The sequence below is a fragment of the Pipistrellus hanaki genome (assembly GCF_964339955.1).
Source record: "Pipistrellus hanaki genome assembly, chromosome: 5".
Taxonomy (NCBI): Eukaryota; Metazoa; Chordata; class Mammalia; order Chiroptera; family Vespertilionidae; genus Pipistrellus; species Pipistrellus hanaki.
Genome location: NC_140507.1, coordinates 102,190,849 through 102,213,242, shown reverse-complemented (window position 1 = coordinate 102,213,242; position 22,394 = coordinate 102,190,849).

Genomic DNA, 22,394 nt, shown 5'->3' with positions numbered 1-22,394 from the left:
CTAGAAAAGGCCTTCCCAGGCAGGAAGGTCAGTGTCCCCTCGGCTCAGAGCAGCACTGAGCCCCAGAGAGATGCTGGGACCGAGCAGGCCCAGCCTCAGCCTAGGCTGCACGCAGTCGGAGGGTGTGCTCACACAGCAGCTCCTGAGGCCTCCCTCCTCCTCTCCCCTGAATCCCCTCCAAGGGAGAGGGGAGACACTGAGGAGAGGAGGGCCGCCCCGCCAATGCGCCGACGCCAGTGGCGACTGACTCCGGAGTGTGACCTGGGGTGGCCTCGAACCCTGAACACTCACCTCCGCACAGCGCCTCCCTCTCTGACTGGCGGGCTGATCTTGCCATGGCCGAGCTCGTGAGGGCAGGTGACCCGATTCCTTTCTCTGGAACCCAGTTCCCCCGGGAATTCTGTTCCTGCTCCACGGGAACTGCCGCCTCTTCCCGGCCTGCGGTCCCATCATCCTGCAGGAAAAGCCCGTGACGCTTGGTGAGTGCTTGGCACCTGACGCCGCCCCGGATGTGCCCGCCGCCGGGGGGACCAGCACCTGCTGAGCCACGACGCCCGTGAGTGACAGGGGGAGCCACGGGAGAACGTGAAGACAGTGATCCCGCCTTCGTGGCTCAGAGACCCGGGAGGATGGGGAGCCAAGAGCGTTTCAAAACCACGTGTTAGAGCAGCGGGCTGGCGGGAGGAGGGGCGGGGGGCGGGCCGGGCTCCCCGGGCGCAATGCTGGCCTGTCCCGGCCGGCAGGCAGGCGAGAGGGAGCTGAGCGAACAGAAGGAAGAGGCCAGTGCGAGAAGGGTGAGCGGCTGATAAGTGAGCACTCACACACCACATCCTGAAGGCCAGTGCGCACAGGACCACTCAGCTTCTGGAGTGTGCCCCTCACTGCCCCTCACTGCCCCTCTCTGCCCCTCTCTGCCCTCACTGCCCCTCACTGCCCCTCACTGCCCCTCACTGCCCCTCACTGCCCCTCACTGCCCATCTCTGCCCCTCACTGCCCCTCACTGCCCCTCACTGCCCCTCTCTGCCCCTCACTGCCCCTCACTGCCCCTCTCTGCCCCTCACTGCCCCTCTCTGCCCCTCACTGCCCCTCTCTGCCCCTCACTGCCCCTCACTGCCCCTCTCTGCCCCTCTCTGCCCCTCACTGCCCCTCACTGCCCCTCACTGCCCCTCACTGCCCCTCACTGCCCCTCACTGCCCATCTCTGCCCCTCACTGCCCCTCACTGCCCCTCTCTGCCCCTCACTGCCCCTCACTGCCCCTCACTGCCCCTCTCTGCCCCTCACTGCCCCTCTCTGCCCCTCACTGCCCCTCTCTGCCCCTCACTGCCCCTCTCTGCCCCTCACTGCCCCTCACTGCCCCTCACTGCCCCTCTCTGCCCCTCACTGCCCCTCACTGCCCCTCACTGCCCCTCTCTGCCCCTCACTGCCCCTCACTGCCCCTCACTGCCCCTCACTGCCCCTCTCTGCCCCTCACTGCCCCTCACTGCCCCTCTCTGCCCCTCACTGCCCCTCACTGCCCCTCTCTGGCCCTCACTGCCCCTCTCTGCCCCTCACTGCCCCTCACTGCCCCTCACTGCCCCTCACTGCCCCTCTCTGCCCCTCACTGCCCCTCACTGCCCCTCTCTGCCCCTCACTGCCCCTCACTGCCCCTCACTGCCCCTCACTGCCCCTCTCTGCCCCTCACTGCCCCTCACTGCCCCTCTCTGCCCCTCTCTGCCCCTCACTGCCCCTCACTGCCCCTCTCTGCCCCTCACTGCCCCTCTCTGCCCCTCACTGCCCCTCACTGCCCCTCTCTGCCCCTCTCTGCCCCTCACTGCCCCTCTCTGCCCCTCACTGCCCCTCTCTGCCCCTCACTGCCCTCACTGCCCCTCTCTTCCCCTCACTGCCCCTCTCTGCCCCTCACTGCCCCTCACTGCCCCTCACTGCCCTTCTCTGCCCCTCACTGCCCCTCACTGCCCCTCACTGCCCCTCACTGCCCCTCTCTGCCCCTCACTGCCTCTCACTGCCCCTCACTGCCCCTCTCTGCCCCTCACTGCCCCTCACTGCCCCTCACTGCCCCTCTCTGCCCCTCACTGCCCCTCACTGCCCCTCACTGCCCCTCACTGCCCCTCTCTGCCCCTCACTGCCCCTCACTGCCCCTCACTGCCCTTCTCTGCCCCTCACTGCCCCTCACTGTCCCTCACTGCCCCTCTCTGCCCCTCACTGCCCCTCACTACCCTCTCTGCCCCTCACTGCCCCTCTCTGCCCCTCACTGCCCTTCTCTGCCCCTCACTGCCCTCACTGCCCCTCTCTGCCCCTCACTGCCCCTCTCTGCCCCTCTCTGCCCCTCACTGCCCCTCACTGCCCTTCTCTGCCCTTCTCTGCCCCTCACTGCCCCTCACTGCCCCTCACTGCCCCTCTCTGCCCCTCACTGCCCCTCACTGCCCCTCACTGCCCCTCTCTGCCCCTCTCTGCCCCTCTCTGCCCCTCACTGCCCCTCACTGCCCCTCTCTGCCCCTCACTGCCCCTCACTGCCCTTCTCTGCCCCTCACTGCCCCTCTCTGCCCCTCTCTGCCCCTCACTGCCCCTCACTGCCCCTCTCTGCCCCTCACTGCCCCTCACTGCCCTTCTCTGCCCCTCACTGCCCCTCACTGCCCCTCACTGCCCCTCACTGCCCCTCTCTGCCCCTCTCTGCCCCTCACTGCCCCTCACTGCCCTCACTGCCCCTCACTGCCCCTCTCTGCCCCTCACTGCCCCTCTCTGCCCCTCACTGCCCTTCTCTGCCCCTCACTGCCCTCACTGCCCCTCTCTGCCCCTCACTGCCCTTCTCTGCCCCTCACTGCCCCTCTCTGCCCTTCTCTGCCCCTCACTGCCCCTCACTGCCCCTCACTGCCCCTCACTGCCCCTCTCTGCCCCTCACTGCCCCTCACTGCCCCTCACTGCCCTTCTCTGCCCCTCACTGCCTTTCTCTGCCCCTCACTGCCCCTCACTGCCCCCTCACTGCCCCTCACTGCCCCTCACTGCCCCTCTCTGCCCCTCACTGCCCCTCTCTGCCCCTCACTGCCCTTCTCTGCCCCTCTCTGCCCCTCACTGCCCCTCTCTGCCCCTCACTGCCCTTCTCTGCCCCTCACTGCCCTCTCTGCCCCTCTCTGCCCCTCACTGCCCTTCTCTGCCCCTCACTGCCCTCACTGCCCCTCTCTGCCCCTCACTGCCCCTCACTGCCCCTCACTGCCCCTCACTGCCCCCTCTCTGCCCCTCTCTGCCTCCCGCAGGGGCCACGGCACCCGAGTCACCCTGAGCTCCCACAGCCGTGTGGGTGTTTCCAGGTGTGTCCAGATGTCCGGTGCACGGCCACGGTGATCGGTCATGTCCAACTGCAGAGGACGGAGCCCGGACTCCTCCCCTCCAAGCCCGCCGCCCCCGCAGGTGTTTCCGGGGGCTCTGTGAACACTGGGGAGCGAGTGGGGGTGCGGGGGGCGGGGGGGGGCTGGACAGGGGGGGGTCGGTGCTGAGCGGCTGGAGGGCAAACACACGGACTGACTCCGCGTGAAAGGCCGCCCTGGCTCCACACCCAGCCACACGGCGAGGCCGTGCGGAGAGAGCCTTTCCCGCGCGGCGGCCGCCAGGAGCACGCCTCCCGCTCGGAGCTGGGAGAGGGCAGTGCACAGCCGTGGAGCCGCAGGGCTGTGGGCGCACCGTCGGGCTCAGTCTGAGGACGCAGGAGTGCCATTTGCCTGTGGCTTGGCAATCCTGGTCATTTAGGGATTTAGGTGTTTGCACAAGGTCTCGCCATCCTGTAACTCTTAAACCAGAAGGTCAAGCCCATTTGCGTTTTCATTGCTGATGTTTCTGTCCAGGCGAGCGAGGTCAAGGATCCTCTCACACGTCCGTCTATCACACGGATCCACCTCTGAGCGGCATGGCCGGGGTGGTAAGGAAGACAAGCCCCTCTGTGCTGAGAGGCAACTCGGCTTTCTTTTCTTTTCTTTTCTCTTTTTTCTTTAATATATTTTATTAATCTTTTACAGAGAGGAAAAGAGAGGGATAGAGAGTTAGAAGCATCGATGAGAGAGAAACATCGATCAGCTGCTTCCTGCACACCTCCTACTGGGGATGTGCCCACAACCAAGGTACATGCCCTTGACCTGAATCGAACCCGGGACCCTTCAGTCCGCAGGCCGACGCTCTATCCACTGAGCCAAACCAGTTTCAGCTGAAGCAGGCTTTCTATGGAGCCGGCCGGGAAACAGGCAGAACCTTGAGTCCCATTCTCAAGGACTAACAAAATAAGACACCCACTCTTCAGAGATGAAGGCCCCCAAAGAGAACCCGGCCTTCCTGCTCCTTCGGGAGGCGCCTGGGACAGACCCCCATCTCCCCAGCCTCGCCGTCCCCCCCGGCCAGGAGGGCACAGGGCCTCCGCCCAGGCGCCCTCTGCCAGGGGTCACGCACCGGGACGACCGGAGCGATGAAACCGATGGGCATCGGAGAGAGCAGGCACAGCACTCCTGCCCTGGCGCAGAGAGCACTAAACCGCCCTCTTCGGCCTCGTCTACACGCAACTGCAAACACCACACACTTTACTTAACCGCCGACCGGATGGTGCGTCCATGTCATTACGGTCCTGGCACCACGGGTGTCACTCAGTGTCGTCAAGCATGTGGGCAGCTCACAATGACGAGCAGAGTGGACACTGCAGAGGGAGGACAGAGGAGGCCCCTGCCGCCCTGGCACGCCCACCTGCCCCACCCCCACCCCCCCCAGCTGTCTCCGCCCCTCCCACAGAGACCGGTACGGACACAGCTGCTTCCACTGGTTTTCCCCGAATGCCTCCCAAACATGCACGCAGCAGACTTTCCCACGCTCGGGTGCAATAACTGACTGAGGTCAGAGCTGGTTACTAAGTCACCAGGAATCAGACCGCTGCTCTCCGGAGACTCTGCTGGTCCCGCCAAGCGCCCGTCCACCTGCTTCCCAGAGAGTCTCACTGCGCCGGCCGCCCCCTCCCAACCCCGGCGACCGGGACGCCCGCCAGAGCCTCTTACAGCCGCGGCCACCTCCCGCCATGCCTCCGCGCCCCCAGCCCATTCGCCGTGAGCACATAGGTGTTTCTCTAGGGAAAGTCACTTCTGAACCAATCTCTGGGCTGGCTGCTGAAAAGAGAGAGCTGAGAAAGCCACCTGCCCGCTGAAGTCGCCGAGCACTTTTGTGAAGTTTAATTAATCTGTAAAAGCCACGTGCACGAGAACGCCCCGGAGGCAGGTAAAGGAAGGCCCGGGCTCTTTCTTGGGGACATGCCAGTCTAAGAGCGCCTCGTCCCACACTGTGGTGAGCTGTGCCTGGGCCCGCCCGGTGCAATGCAGTGTGGGCGAACAGCAAGCAGCCAAACAGATGGAGATGCTGGGGTTACAGAGCACTGCCCGGTGTGGCTCAGTGGATAGAGCACTGGTCTGTGGACTGAAGGGTCCTGGGTTCGATTCTGGTCAAGGGCATATGCCTCGGTTGCAGGCTCAACCCGGGAGGCAACCAATCGATGTGCCTCTCTCACATTGGTGTTTCTCTGTCTTTCCCCTCTCCTTCCTCTCTCTCTAATAATCGATGGAAAAGTACCCTTGGGTGAGGATTAACAACAACAAAACATTTTCTAAGTATACATACACAGCACTCCAAGGAGCTGAGAAGAAAACCCGAGTGCGGTGATGAAGAGTAGGGGCAGCCTGGAGAGGAAGGTCGGGGGAGCTGCAAGAGGGGACGGGGCCTGTGGATGGGGGGACGGGGCCTGTGGACGGGGGGACAGGGCCTGTGGATGGGGGGACGGGGCCTGTGGACGGGGGGACGGGGCCTGTGGACGGGGGGACGGGGCCTGTGGATGGGGGGACGGGGCCTGTGGATGGGGGGATGGGGGGATGGGGCCTGTGGACGGGGGGACGGGGCCTGTGGACGGGGGGATGGGGGGACGGGGCCTGTGGACGGGGGGATGGGGGGATGGGGCCTGTGGACGGGGGGACGGGGCCTGTGGACGGGGGGACGGGGCCTGTGGACGGGGGGACGGGGCCTGTGGACGGGGGGATGGGGGGATGGGGCCTGTGGACGGGGGGACGGGGCCTGTGGACGGGGGGACGGGGCCTGTGGACGGGGGGACGGGGCCTGTGGACGGGGGGACGGGGCCTGTGGATGGGGGGACGGGGCCTGTGGACGGGGGGATGGGGGGACGGGGCCTGTGGACGGGGGGATGGGGGGACAGGGCCTGTGGACGGGGGGACGGGGCCTGTGGACGGGGGGACGGGGCCTGTGGATGGGGGGATGGGGCCTGTGGACGGGGGGACGGGGTCTGTGGACGGGGGGACGGGGGGACGGGGCCTGTGGACGGGGGGACGGGGCCTGTGGACGGGGGGACGGGGCCTGTGGACGGGGGGACGGGGCCTGTGGACGGGGGGATGGGGGGACGGGGCCTGTGGACGGGGGGACGGGGCCTGTGGATGGGGGGACGGGGCCTGTGGACGGGGGGACGGGGCCTGTGGACGGGGGGACGGGGCCTGTGGACGGGGGGACGGGGCCTGTGGATGGGGGGACGGGGTCTGTGGACGGGGGGATGGGGGGACGGGGCCTGTGGACGGGGGGACGGGGCCTGTGGACGGGGGGATGGGGGGACGGGGCCTGTGGACGGGGGGACGGGGCCTGTGGACGGGGGGACGGGGCCTGTGGATGGGGGGACGGGGCCTGTGGACGGGGGGACGGGGCCTCTGGACGGGGGGACGGGGCCTGTGGACGGGGGGACGGGGCCTGTGGACGGGGGGACGGGGCCTGTGGATGGGGGGACGGGGCCTGTGGACGGGGGGACGGGGCCTGTGGACGGGGGGATGGGGGGACGGGGCCTGTGGACGGGGGGACGGGGCCTGTGGATGGGGGGACGGGGCCTGTGGACGGGGGGACGGGGCCTGTGGACGGGGGGACGGGGCCTGTGGACGGGGGGACGGGGCCTGTGGATGGGGGGACGGGGCCTGTGGACGGGGGGATGGGGGGACGGGGCCTGTGGACGGGGGGACGGGGTCTGTGGACGGGGGGATGGGGGGACGGGGCCTGTGGACGGGGGGACGGGGTCTGTGGACGGGGGGATGGGGGGACGGGGCCTGTGGACGGGGGGACGGGGCCTGTGGATGGGGGGACGGGGCCTGTGGACGGGGGGATGGGGGGACGGGGCCTGTGGACGGGGGGACGGGGCCTGTGGACGGGGGGACGGGGCCTGTGGATGGGGGGACGGGGCCTGTGGATGGGGGGACGGGGCCTGTGGACGGGGGGATGGGGGGACGGGGCCTGTGGACGGGGGGACGGGGTCTGTGGACGGGGGGATGGGGGGACGGGGCCTGTGGACGGGGGGACGGGGTCTGTGGACGGGGGGATGGGGGGACGGGGCCTGTGGACGGGGGGACGGGGCCTGTGGATGGGGGGACGGGGCCTGTGGACGGGGGGATGGGGGGACGGGGCCTGTGGACGGGGGGACGGGGCCTGTGGACGGGGGGACGGGGCCTGTGGATGGGGGGACGGGGCCTGTGGATGGGGGGACGGGGCCTGTGGACGGGGGGATGGGGGGACGGGGCCTGTGGACGGGGGGACGGGGTCTGTGGACGGGGGGATGGGGGGACGGGGCCTGTGGACGGGGGGACGGGGCCTGTGGACGGGGGGACGGGGCCTGTGGACGGGGGGACGGGGCCTGTGGATGGGGGGACGGGGCCTGTGGACGGGGGGACGGGGCCTGTGGATGGGGGGACGGGGCCTGTGGATGGGGGGACGGGGCCTGTGGATGGGGGGACGGGGTCTGTGGACGGGGGGATGGGGGGACGGGGCCTGTGGATGGGGGGACGGGGCCTGTGGATGGGGGGACGGGGCCTGTGGACGGGGGGACGGGGCCTGTGGACGGGGGGACGGGGCCTGTGGATGGGGGGACGGGGCCTGTGGACGGGGGGACGGGGCCTGTGGACGGGGGGACGGGGCCTGTGGATGGGGGGACGGGGCCTGTGGACGGGGGGATGGGGGGACGGGGCCTGTGGACGGGGGGACGGGGTCTGTGGACGGGGGGATGGGGGGACGGGGCCTGTGGACGGGGGGACGGGGCCTGTGGATGGGGGGACGGGGCCTGTGGACGGGGGGATGGGGCCAGTGGATGGGGGCCGGGACATCACCTACAGGACAAGGCTTCGGGAGGAAAGGAGATGCCAGAGGAGCTGGTGTGGCTGTGCAGCCTGCCCCAACACACTCGCCCCTCTTTCTTCCTGAGCCCGGCCTCGGCCTGGAGAGGGCGGGCAGACCACTATCTCCGGGGCTCCCCCTGCCCGCCTGCTCCGGTGACCAGGCCCCGTTAGGGAAGGTTTAGGTGCCGCGTGGTGGGACCTGTGGCCCCCGGGGCGTCAGGAACTGTACACAGTGGTCTGTCTACAGTTCATCTGCCCCTTCGCAGAGGAGACAGGGGGCAAACGTTGGCCTGATGGCCAGTTTTTATTTTATTTTATTTTAAATCTCGCTTATTGCTAACAGTCACCGGAAATGCTATGTTTAGACAGGAGCCCATGGCATTATCTGATAAAATGCAGCAACTGACATTGAGTTAAGAACCAAAACCACATATAAAACCCTTTAGGAAACACGTATGGATGGAAGAGTCGACTTTCTACACAAAGAGGATACCATTTATTCAGGAGTCCCGGTGGTTCTGAGCTGGAGTTACCAAGTTCACAGCCCCCGCCCTCCTTTGCCGACCGGTGAGCACCCGGCCCGGGGCCTGTGCCGGCCGCGTCCTCCGCTCACAGGGAGGGCGATGGCGGAGCAGTGCTCTCCCAGGTGGTTTAACGTGACTGTTTTTTCTCCAGTTGGAGACACTGATTAAAGTCTCAGCAAAGCATCTCCTGGACGCCGAGCAGGGAGAAGAGATGGACTTGTAATGGCGGTTAGGACGGTCAATCTTATGTGACCCCAGAGAAGCGTCCACAAGGCCAAGTTCAGACCACAGGACTGTCATGTGACCAGGGGGTTCAGACCACAGGACAGCCATGTGACCAGGGGGTTCAGACCACAGGACAGCCATGTGACCAGGGGGTTCAGACCACAGGACAGCCATGTGACCAGGGGGTTCAGACCACAGGACAGCCATGTGACCAGGGGGTTCAGACCACAGGACGGCCATGTGACCAGGGGGTTCAGACACAGGACAGCCATGGGACCTGGGAACAGAAGGAGGAGCTCAGAGAGCATCAGAGAAGCTGAGAGCAGGAAGTGGTTCTGTCCATCTCACTGAAGCTCACTATCTTCCAATGTGAGATGGGGAGCAATTGTTTATCTGAAAAGCAAAGAGAGTGGAACATCCCAGGTTTCCTCTGTGTGTGCTTCCTGCACAGGAGGAGAGAGCCGCCCCCGGGGAGCAGAGCCTGCCGTGAGTGAGCGTGTGGCAGATCTGCGTGTGCCTCCTGGTGTGGGTCTGTGTACTCTAAGCCTGTGACACAGCAGGGCACGCGTGCACTCAGTGAAAGATGTTCATCCCAGCATGACCTTCAGTGATTGCGTAATTAGCCACGGCCTGGCTCTGTTCACAGACATGCAGTCCTGAAGCACGGATCCGGGGCCAGGGCGGAAATCACCGTTCCTCCTGGCAGGCTCTCACTCCAGCAGTGAAGACTTGATTAAAAACCAAAACAGGCCCTAGCTGGTTTGGCTCAGTGGATAGGGTGTTGGCTGGAGGACTGAAGGGCCTCAGGTTCAGTTCCGGTCAAGGGCACATGCCTTGGTTGCAGGCTCGATCCCCACCCCAACTGGGGTGCGTGCAGGAGGCAACCAATCAATGTGTCTCTCTCCATCGATATTTCTCTCTGTCTCCTTCCCTTCCACTCTCTCTCTAAAAAAAAATAATGGAAAAAGAATAAACTCATGAGGATTAACAACAACAACAAAACGGAAAACAAACAAACAAACAAAAAACATGCTGAACCTTCCAGAAGCCAGTTAAAATACACAAGTAAATATTATTTTTTACCTTAGAATTAAGAAAATGAATACTTTCCTTATCTATAGGCTGTAAGGGGTGAACATATTGTAAATATTGAAGACATAATCTTACACCAGTTTTCTGATTTTGTCTGATACCGGGTCCTTGCTGGATTTCACATGGAAATTCTTCCCCCGTCGGGGGAAAGGGCTCAGCGCCCTGCGCCGGTCCTTCCTGTCTGTCCCCGGCCTGTGTGCTCCGGGGTGGGGCCCCGGGGATGCGGCCTCCGGGGTGGGGCCTCCGGCGCCCTTCTCCCAGGGATCTCCTCAGACTTCCCTCCCACTGCCTCTCAGGACCAGACCACCCACTCCCACGACTCAGCACCCACAGTGCAAGTGCCCTGAGTGAAGAGTGGGCACAGGCCTTGAACAGACATTTCTCCCTTCCTCACTCCCTTCTCTGGAAAGTGTACGCAGGGTTTTCCGAGGGCACACAGCGTGGGATAGATTTGTCATTCCGGCAGCTAAAGGAATGTCCTATTGTACGCTTACATTTTAAATGTCCTCAGTTCTAATATCCAGTGTAGTACATACTTACCTAAGCTTGGGATTGCCAATTAATTTTAAGAGACTATAGGAGTCTTGATATCAAAACAATTTGAGAAGCACTATCTAATTAGTTAATTAGCTCCCAATAAATGTCCGTGTATCTTTCTGTCTGTCCCTGAGACAGGGATTCCATCATATTTATCTCCGGACCCAATCTCATTGAGCACCTCACACTAACCATGCACGGTACCTATCAGTACAGGTGTGTGGAAAGCGAAGTATTGGCAGCTGGAGGATGCTATTGCAATAGCACAGGTGCTAAAAAAGACTCACTATAGTTTTGAAGTTTGTCCATTAAAACTAAATAATAAAATACTTAATTCAAATGTTAATCTTCAGGTACAAGCTTAAAGCAAGTATAACTTGGCCCTGCTCTCTCTCGTCTTTCACTCCATTACTGAATCTATTTGTCTTCTCCCCAAAGGTAACATTTTAAAAGACATTTTCCGCAGCTGACCAGGAAGTCCTGCCTAACTGTGCCCGCAGACAGGAGACGTGTCTAAAATCCTCCCAACACAAAGCTGTCACTGCGATGTCTTGTGAAATAGGACTCGATCGCTACAACAGCAACCACACGGGGCGTGGAGACTGCTGGGAGCCATGGCCGGCCAGACCCCGCTCGGCCTGGGAGCAGACTCTCGGGGGGCCCTTATGCCCAGGAGAGGACTGGGTGGCTTAGTCTGCTCATCGCACTGGACACAATCTTGATTGAAGTTGTTGGCTGGTGTCACTCAATTCCTGTATCTAAATACTTACAGGAATTCTTCTATTTACGTAGCCCCGAGTGGAACATGGACAGTGACTAAGCCAGGCTATGGGATGGAAGAGGCATTCAGTAATGGGATGCTTTGTTTGTTTTTTTAAAGAAAGTTCATTGAATGTATTTATGTTTTGTTAATCCTCACTTGAGGATGTTTTCCCGTTGGATTTTTTAGAGAGAGTGGGAAGGAGGATGGGAGAGAGAAAACGAATGGTAGAGACACGTCACTTGGTTGCCTCCCACAGATGCCCTGACCAGGCCAGGATAGGATCTAACCTGCAACCCAGATACATACATGCTCTTGACTGAGAATCAAACCTGAGACCCTTTGGTGCTGGGACAACACTCTAACCACTGAGCAACACCAGACAGGGCAACATATAGTATAGTTTTCAGGAGGATGGTTATGATAGGCCGAAACCTTATAAATAATATGATATCCCCATTTCCCTCAATTCTTCCAAGCTTAGGAACAGATTATACTCTTAACCAGCTGACGTGTTTTATAAGCCAAATAATTTCCTTCATTTTTTTTTTTTTTATCACCCAGGGATTTACTGTAAACTAACTTCATCTGTATTCCACAATGTCCCTCTCTCATGAGACTTGCAGAATTTTCACTGTATAAGAAGAATTAAGTGCCCAGCATTCTTAGTTATCCAGCTGCAATGGTTCCAAGTTTCCGTTTTATTTAAAAACTCGCCCCCAACAGCTCTGGCAGCTCCTGACACCCGGCACCAGTCCTGATCAGGCGGCACTATCAGCATGTGTGAGCTGCCAACCCTGATCCCCCCTGAGGGCTTCTCTACCTCCCCCTGCTCCTGAGAAGCTATCAGGGCAGCAGCTGCCGCTCTCACCCACTGATGGCACTGCTGGCACCAGTGCTGGCGCCGGCCCCAATGGCTCCATGCCATCAGCGGGTGTCAGTGGGACCAGCACAGTCAGCGACTGGGAATGGCAGCAGTAGGAGCAGGGCTGCCCGCACACAGGGGACCAGGGGGCCGAGGCAGGGGGAGCCAGGCAGGGGCACGGAGGATGGGCTGAGACCTGCCCCTGTGCCCACCACAGCCTCCTGGCCCACAGTTCCTTTCAAGGTGCATGAATTCATGCACTGGGCCCTTAGTCTGTATACATAGACCCTTAATATGCAAAGTGTCCCCTCCAGAGTTCCATCAACCAGGAGTTCGATGGCTCACTACAGCATTCAATGACCACCAGGGGGCAGTGTGGAACAGAGGGAGGCCCCAGCCTGCAGCTGGCAGTTGGCAGCCACTGGAGACCCACCCGTGCGTGAATTTCATGCACTGGGCCTCCAGTCCTACATAAAAAGAGAATCTGCATTCCAGCCATGAGGGCCAACTTACAGGCTGTTCAGAAAGAGGCTCACTGGGAGCAGGAGAGGCTGGGAGGGCCTAGCAATAAGCCCAGCAAGTCAGAGGAGGGGCGGAGGCTGCAGAGGAGGGGGGCGGCACAGCAGGGGTAAGGGGGGCATGGGTCCAGGAATGTGAGGCCGCACTCAGGGGGAGGAGGTGCCCGAAGAGATGACACGGAAGCTGTTTGGTGTTTCTGTCTTTCCCTGTATGCTAATTAAGGTTCTGCCAAGGAACGCAAATGCGTTATATACATAAAAGCCTAAGCGACCATTTGAGCCTTTGACCATCCAATCGTGAACCGGTCACTATGATGCACACTGACCACCAGGGGGCAGATGCTCAATGCACAGGCATGGAAACGTGGAGCAGACTGATGAATCTCAAAGAGAAGGGGCGGGGAGGAGGAGGAGGGGAGAGATTAACCAAAGATCATGTATGCACATTAGAGGAATCTCTCCCTCTCCCTTCCTCTCTGTAAAAAAATCAATAATATATATATATATATATATAATATATATATATATATATATTTTTTTTTTTTTAAAAAAAGCAACTTCTCCTCTTTGAATATAAAGCAGCACGTCCAAAGTACATGCTCAGCGTGTTTGTACAGAGTTGAGTTTTTTAAAACACATAGTGAGTCCTAGTATTTAGAAGAATAGCGTGTTTAAAAGAAGACGAAGGAAAAACAAAAAATTGGTAAACTATGTTTTTATCATCCTTATGATATTTTCACCAGATTTCCCTAACCTTCCCCTTTGTATCATTTCTACATCAGGCTGTTCATCGCTCTCTGTGAGTAAAAATACAGTTTAACAGGAAGCTAAAACAAGTTCAAGGTGCTTTGAAGTTAGTAGGTAGAAACCAAAACAGATGTCTAGTCATCCCTAGTGAACTTCAGTGTTAAATATATATTAAATGTGTTTTATTCTCAAAAGGATTCATTGACACACTGACGTCACAAGTTTTATTCACCCTGGCTGGGGGGCTCAGTGGCTAGAGCACCAGCCTGGTTCCATCCAGTCAAGGACAGGTCCCCTGGCTGCAGGTTCCCGGCCCCAGTTGAAGTGCATGCGGAAGTCAACCTATCTATGTCTCTCTCTCTCTCTCTCTCTCTCTCTCTCTCTCTCTCTCTCTCTCTCTCTCTCTTTTTCCCTCCTCTCTCTTCTCTCTCTCTTCCTCCCTCTCCTTTTCCTCTCCCTTTCTTTCTCCTCTTTCCCTCTCTCTTTCTCCTCTCCCTCTCCCTTTCTTTCTCCTTCCTGTCTCCCTTCCACTTGCTCTCTCTAGAAATCAATGGAAAAAATATCCTCGGGTGAGAATTAAAACAAATACAAACACATTTCTATGAAAGCAGAGAGCAGAAGATGAGTCTCAGAGATGACGTGGACCAGGGAGGCTGAGGTCATATCTGAAACCCGTAATCATAGCGAGCGGCTGACGTGGTGAGCATGGGGGACCCTCTGTGGGACTCATGGGAAGACGAGTCATTGAGACGCGGTGTCTGCTGGGTTTGAGATAGGACAGTGGTCACTGCCTCTGACCACACTGCTTCCCAGGCTCCTCCCTTCTGAGAACCCCATCGCCATTCCCATGGGGAGGACTCTATACCTGCATCTCCACCCCCCCACCCCACCCCCACTCCCCACCCGGCCACCCCCTCCCCGCCCCGGGTTCAGGCTCCATTTGTGAGCTGTTACTCCCTCAGTCATCTCTCGGAGCCAGAAGGTCAGAGGGTCCTGGACCAGTTTAACAGCTCTCCCCCAGAAGAGATCCTCCTGTGATTCGCTGGCAACAGAATCCCTTCCTCACAGCCAGTTGCTTTTACTCCTCTCCTCCCTCGGCCTCACATTCCAGCATCGTCCGGTCGTGTCAATTCTATCCCCAGACGTGCCTTTGCATGGCTCTCCTCCGCCCACCCCCCCCCCACCCCCCGCCTGCTCACGCCTCTATTGCTGTGACCTGAGGCTCCCTACCCCTAGCCCCTCTCCTGGCTGCCTGCACGGAGACAGCTTTCCCTCTCTGTCTGCGCCTCACTCCCTCCTGCTCTGCAGCTGCCTGCCCATCAGCTCCTGCTCCCTGCACTCGGGCCCCTGTAAACAGTCCAGCTCAGTTCCCAGCCCATTTCCTACAGCCTCCTCCCGCCTTCCCATCCCAGCCCACAGGGCCTCCGGACAGGACACATGCCTTTCCTTCGAAGCGGTCTTTCCTCCCCACCCCTAAGGCAGCACAGCTCCACTGGTGGCAAGAGCTGTGAGCTCAGGACTCCGCCTTCCAATCCACCGCCAGCTGGGATGGTGGGCAAAGGACTTCAGTTCAAACCCTCTGTTTCAAAGAGTGTAACACGCATGGGACCCCCCTCACAGCCGGGGCTCGAGCTTCCGACGGGGCTGAGAACAGACGGGTTTGGCCGAGTCCTGCTCTGCGCCTTCTCCGGGGGGGGGGGGGGGCGCCTGGCTTCACCCGAGCCCCCAGCCATAAGCTTCTCGTCATCCTCTCACCCAGATGTGACCCCGGCCCCATTTCTGCAATCTGGGTGACTTTTCGGGCCCCCCCTCTGCTCTGTATTAAGATCATTCACCAAGTTGCAAAGTTTCTGAAACAGTGACTGCCTCACCCTGCCTCTGCAGCTCCCCACGTGTGACCCAGCTCCGTGAGGGTCTGGGCGATGAAGTGGTTGCAGGGTCATCAGTAAAGCACGGGAGCAGGAAGAGGCCTCTGGCCGGCCGGGTCATGGGGACAACGCTGAAGAAGGGAAGGAGAGGAGAGGAGAGGCTGCCCTCTCAGTCTCCTCTGGGCCTAGGATGCCAGACTGGCCTCCGGGCACATCTCCAGGGTGCAGGAAGCAGACGGCCGAACTAAAAACTCTGACAGGTACTGGGGCAGGCGCTGACCCCACACGTGACCTGAGACACTGAGCAAATGGCAGGCGGCCCAGCTGCTGGTCACCATGGGATGCCCGCCTCGGTTTCCTTGTCGCTGCCGCTCCAGCGTCCCGGGGCCCGAGGGGCTAGACGCTGGTTCCGCACCTGCCTCAGGCCCACAGCCCGGCCTGCTGGCTCTGGTGCAGCCTCTGTTGTTTTTAGAAAATCTCTATTGTTGAAAGTATTACCCGGGTCCCTTTTCCCCCCCATCGCTCTCCCCCACCCCCTGCCCCCCAGGCCTTCACACCCACTGTCTGTGTCCATGGTGATGCATATACACACACAAGCTCATTGGTCTATCTCTTCACCGCCCCGCCCCCCTCCCCTGCCTTCCCTCTGAGGTCTGATAGTTTGTTCGATGCTTCTATGTCTCTGGGTCTATTTTTGTTCATCAGTTTATGTAGTTCATTAGATCCCACATGTGAATGAGATTGTGTGATACTTGTCTTTCTCTGACTGGCTTATTTTGCATAGCATAATGTTTTCCAGGTCCCTCCATGCAAATGGTAAGAGTTCCTTCTTTTTTACAGCTGTGTAGTGTTCCATTGTGTAGATGGACCACAGTTTTTAATCTACTCATCTGCTGATGAGCACCTAGAGCCACTGGCAGCAAAATCTCAGATATCTCTCATAGCGACACGTTTATGGACACAGCCCCTAGGGCAATGGAGAGTAAGGAGAAAGTAAACAATTGGGACTACATCAAAACAAAGGTCTTCTGCACAGCAAGAGAAAGCATCAACAAAACAAGAAAGCCCACTGCATGGGAGAACATATTTGCCAATGTCATCACCGATAAGGGTTTAATCTCCAAAATTTACAGGGAACTCATACAACTTAACAAAAGGAAGATAAACAATCCAATTAAACGATGGGCAAAAAAACAAACTCAATGGATACTTCTCCAAAATGGACATACTGGTACAGATGGCCAAAAGGCATATGGAAAAGTGCTCACAGTCAGTGATCATCAGAGAGATGCAAATCAAAATGACAAAGAGGTACCATCACACCTGTCAGAATGGTTACCATCAACACACATCAATGAACTACAAGTATTGGCGAGGATGCAGAGAAAAGGAACCCCCGTGCACTGCTGGTGGGAATGTAGACTGGTGCAGCCACTGTGGAGAACAGTATGGAGTTTCCTCAAAAAGTTAAATATGGAACTGCCATTTGACCCAGTAATCCCACTCCTATGAATATATCCTAAGAAACTAGAAACACCAATCAGAAAGGATATATGCACCCTATGTTCACAGCAGCACAGCCCACAACAGCTAAGACCTGGTGCCGCCTCTTTATTTCTCAGCTGAATGGCTTCACTCCTGAGAGAGCTTGGCATCGCTCAAAGGGAATATTCCTGCGCACCTGCCCTTTGACCAGGAGGCTGTGTGTTTTAACCCACAGCCAATTATGCCAGGGCCAGTGGTTTTCCTTGACAATCATAAAAATCACAGCAGCAAGGGAAGAGCAATCACTCTTTTGTTATGACTTCACTTGGGGAGATAAGAACAGGAAAACAAACACCAAAGGAGCTCACAAACGCCCGAGAAAGTAACGACTTTGTTCAGGGGATTGCTGGTCCCAGAGCAAGAACGTTGTGGTCCCAACGGCCTCTCAGCTTCCTTTCCCAGCGAAGGTGACCGGGTGAGCAGCCTGGCTCATGAAGGCGGGGTCCCTAGAGAGGTGGGGTCCCCTCTGCTGTGCCTGCAGAGTCAGAGAAGGCAGGCGGCCATGAGCAGCCACCCCCCCCCACAACCCTCCCACCCTCCCCACCCCCGTCCACAGCAGCCAGGAGGGACAGCTGAGGCAGGATGCGGCCGGTCCAGGGAGACCATGAGCAGGCGTCCTGCGGCTCAGATGACACAGGCGTCTCCGAAGCAGGATCCGTGGCCAGGAGCAGGGAACTCACTGCCACTGCGCCCTCACCGGCCACGTCTCTCCCTGCCACGTCCACCACCCTCGATGCCTGGGAACATCCTGCCAAGTCCGAGCGGGCACGGTTAGGGCACTTGCTGCTCGTTGGTGTTTCCTCTTTTCCTTGCACCCAGCGAGTGGGCTCACCCCTAAGAAAAACAAAGTCGGGATAAACGCTCTCCCGCTCGCCTGCTGCAGCAAAGTCAGTGCCCGCAGTCTCTGAAAACCCGCCCGCACGCGCATCACAAAGGGTTAACCTTGACACTGCAGCAGCACTATCAGCGTCAGGGTGCAAGGTCCTTGGCTACATGAGTTTATTCCAAACTGCCTGCCCTGCGATTGTTAAGACAACGAATTGTAAGGAGCCACTCCCCACAGCACCCACGTGGGCCGGTGGGGGGCGGTCCCTTCGCCCGGGACCCCCGCTGCCCTCGCAGTCACCCTCCTCTCCTGACACCAGGTCTCAGGTGGAGGTTCCCACTGAGCAGAGAGTCCGGGAGGCAGGGCCTTCAAGCCGGCATCTCGCCCTGCCCGGTCTGGGCAGCCGCCCGCACTGAGCCACGGGACACGCTGCCCTCAGCGGTTCCCTGTCTTCAGCACAGACCAGCGCCTCATTGTGAGGAACAGCAGGAGCAGCCGCCGCCTCTGACCCGAGCAGAGGAGGGTGTCTAACACGTGAAGGGGAACGGAGAAGAGCGACTTGGACCAGCCAGGAAACAGGAATAAACTGCAGGAAATGATGGGAAAGAAGAGAACATTTAAGGAAAAGAAATCAAATATATATCAACACGCTGAATGTCAATGCCATTAGAAGAGTTGGTCATATTCCTTTTCTAAAAATGAGAAAAATAAGGAAACACTTTAAATAAGGTAATCAAAAACTAAAAAACAAACAAAACAACAAGAAAACGCCAGGGAAGATTTTAAAAGAGGAATAACCACGTCACATAGGAGAGCACAGAGCGTAGGGTGGGGTCTTCATGGCCACGCAGGGAGCAGCTCGGAGCTGGACGGGAGGGAAGGGGTGTCACAGAGAACATTCTGTGTGACTGCGCGTCCGCAGGGCCCACGCACAGAAAGCAAACACAATGCCAATGAAAGGCGAGCCTGATCCAAAATACATGTATCTGAGAAACTTAAATAGATCGCTTTTCAAAGCAGACAGAGACCTAACAGGAGAGAGAGAGAGAGAGAGAGAGAGAGAGAGAGAGAGAGAGAGAGAGAGAGAGAGAGAGAGAGAGAGAGAGAGAGAGAGAGAGAGAGAGACTAAGTAACAATGAAAAATGAATAGCTTATCCATCTGGACTGTGGAATCTAATCTCCCTCTCAATTCTACCTCAGGGTAATCTCATTAGTGGGAGAAATGAGCCTGCAAGAAGGGCTGGCCTGGCGTTTCCGGCAGCCCTCTGCGGGGAGTGGGGGGCGGGGGCGGGGATGAGGAGGAGGAGGAGGGAGAGGCCAGGAAGGTGGGGAGGGTGAAGATCCGGAGGAGGTGGCGAGAAGGTTCTGGTCAGGTGGGGATGAGGGGAGAGGAAGCGGGGGAAGGACACCTTGAGTTGAGTCTCTGTCCTGGTCCCCCGGGGGGAGGGGCCCCTGTGTATGCAGTGCCTCACTGAAGGGAATGATTGTATTCTTAGAGGTAACAGTCCTTAGTGCTGAGGCACATCTTTCTGCCCATTTATCACATGAGAAACAAAGAGGACACGGAAGACACACACAACAATGCTTTAGGTTTGGGCCCGCAGACACGTGCTCTTCCCTGACAAAGCCTGGTTAGCGTGCAGACGCCCAGCTCTGAGCTCACCTCCCAGAAGGCAATTTGGGGAGCCTTTGAAAGCCTGTGAACACAGAAGACCCCGCCCGCCTGCTCCCTCTGCACACGCCGAGTGGACCCGGATGCTGGAGGAAAACAGACCACCTCGAGAGCAAAAACAGATTTTTCCAGGCAAATAAATGAGGTTCATACAACCACAAACCCTAAGAAAGACCACAAGTGGCTAAAGCACGTTCGTATGTCTAAGAACACCATCAATGCTTACGTCAAAACAGTCAAAACATCTGACTTCCTTTTTCTCCGCTCGTCAAAGAGAAATAAGTGGTTTTGAATATTATACTATTTAAATCCTATTGTATTTAGTTATTTGCTTTTTCCAAAATAGTATTATAAAGCTTTTTAAATACTTATAAGCCGGAAAGATTTTACAGTGAAGATCTATCTACTTTAATTCTACAGCTAATACCTTACTTCCTGGCTTTATCCTGTGTCATTCCATCCCTCTGCTCACCCGGTAGCCCATCCTGCTTTCCATGCTCTACGAGTTACATGGAAGCGCAGCTCGGTTCTCTCTGAGTGTGACAGCAGCACCAGACGCTCATTGTTCGGCATGGACCAGGCACATTCCTCTGCGTCCACAGCCAGACACGGGCACGGGCACCAGGTGTGGGAACCGGGGTCTGGATACCTGCTCCTGCCCCGTCCAGGAAGCACAGAGACAGGCCTGGCTCCTGAGGCCACGTGCTGAGGTTCCCGGGAAAGGAGAGCCACGGGGGTGAGACAGCCCTGTATCTCTGAGATAAAGAGGAGGGACAAAGCCTCACTCTTCCTGGGAGTCCTTCCTCCCTGAGCTGTCAGACTCTCAGATCACAAAGCGGGTCCTGGGATTTGTCAGAAGAAGGATGTCTGAGAGTTCTCTTACTTCAAAACGTAAAGAACAAAGAAGCGCTCAGGCCCGGCATTGTCCGTACGTGGGTGCTGCCTTCCCAAATACTCTGTCCTATTCTCTCCCATCACTCGGCAAAGAAGGTGTGCAGGCCTACTGTGCACCCCGCATCCCACATCTGCACCTCACAGCCTGCTCTCCAGGCCGATGCTGGGGGAGATGCCATGGAGAAAGGTAAAGGCGGGTGTGTGTATGAGTGACAGAGATGTTCCCAGGAGAGCATCCCGGGAGAGGACACGTTTGAGCAGAGTGTGAGTGAGGCCAGCACGAGGCAGGAGGAGAACTGCTGGCAGGACGGCATCCGGGGCACCTGCAGGTGGCCAGGCCCAGGACCAGCATGGCTGGATGTGCGGACACAGGCTGAAGAAGCGGTGACACGGGTTGAAAGAGGTGTGACACGGGTTGAAGATGCTGTGACATGGGTTGAAGGAGGTGTGACACAGGTTGAAGAAGTGGTGACATGGATTGAAGAAACGGTGACACGGGGTTGAAGACGGTGTGACATGGGTTGAAGGAAGTGTCACACGGGTAAAGTAGGTGTGACACGGGTTGAAGAAGCTGTGACACAGGTTGAAGGAGGTGTGACACGACTGAAGAAGCAGTAACATGGGTTGAAGAAGAAGTGACACGTGTTGAAGAAGGTGTGACATGGGTTGAAGGAGGTGTGACACGGGTTGAAGAAATGGTGACACAGGTTGAAGGAGGTGTAAAACGAGTTGAAGGAGGGGTGACATGGGTTGAAGAAATGGTGACATGGGGAAGGAGGTGTGACACGGGTTGAAGAAGCTGTGACACAGGTTGAAGAAGTGGTGACATGGGTTGGAGGAGGTGTGACATGGGTTGAAGGAGGTGTGTCACGGGTTGAAGGAGGTGTGAAACGGGTTGAAGAAGCTGTGACATGGGTTAAAGAAGCTGTGACACGAGTTGAAAGAGGTGTGACACGGCTGAAGAAGCAGTGACACGGGTTGAAGGAGCTGTGACATGGGTTGAAGGAGGTGTGACACAGGTTAAGAAGCAGTGACATGGGTTGAAGGAGGTGTCACAAGGGTTGAAGAAGTAGTGACACGGGCTGAAGACGGTGTGAAACGGGTTGAAGGAGGTGTGACATGGGTTGAAGAAGCGGTGACACTAGTTGAAGGAGGTGCGACACGGTTGAAGAAGTGGTGACAAGGATTGAAGAGAAGGTGATAAGGGGGTTGAAAACGGTGTGACACGGGTTGAAGGAGGTGTGACACGGGTTGAAGAAGTGGAGACACAGGTTGAAGAAAGTGTGACACGGGTTGAAGATGGTGTGACACAGGTTGAAGGAGGTGTGACACGGGTTGAAGGAGGTGTGACACGGGTTGAAGGAGGTGCGACACAGGATGAAGAAGTGGAGACACAGGTTGAAGAAGCTGTGACATGGGTAGAAGGAGGTGCGACACAGGTTGAAGAAGTGGAGACACAGGTGGAAGGAGGTGTGACACGGGCTAAAGGAGGTGTGACACAGGCTAAAGGAGCTGTGACACGGGTTGAAGAAGCAGTGAAATGGGTTGAAGGAGGTGTGACATGCATTGAGGTAGGTATGACACGGATTGAAGAAGCGGTGACACGGGTTGAAGGAGTTGCGACACGGGTTGAAGAAGTGGTGACACGTATTGAGGAAATGGTAACACAGGGTTGAAGACGGAGTGACACTGGTTGAAGAAGTGGTGTGACATGAGTTGAAGGTGGTGTAACACGGGTTGAAGGAGGTGTGACACGGGTTGAAGGTGTGACATGGGTTGAAGGAGGTGTGAGGGGTTGAAGAAGCTGTGACATGGGTTGAAGGAGGTGTCAAATGGGTGAAGGAGGTGTGATGCGGGTTGAAGGAGGTGTGAGATGGGTTGAGGGAGGTGCAACATGGGTTGAAGAAGGTGTGACATGGGTTGAAGAAGCGGTGACATGGGTTGAAGGAGGTGTGACATGGCTGAAGAAGCAGTGACACGAGTTGAAGATGTGGTGACCCAGGTTGAAGAAGATGTGACATGGGTTGAAGGAGGTGTAACACAGGTTGAAGGAGGTGTGACACGGGTTGAAGGTGTGACATGGGTTGAAGGAGCTGTGACACGGGTTGAAGGAGGTGTGAGGGGTTGAAGAAGCTGTGACATGGGTTGAAGGAGGT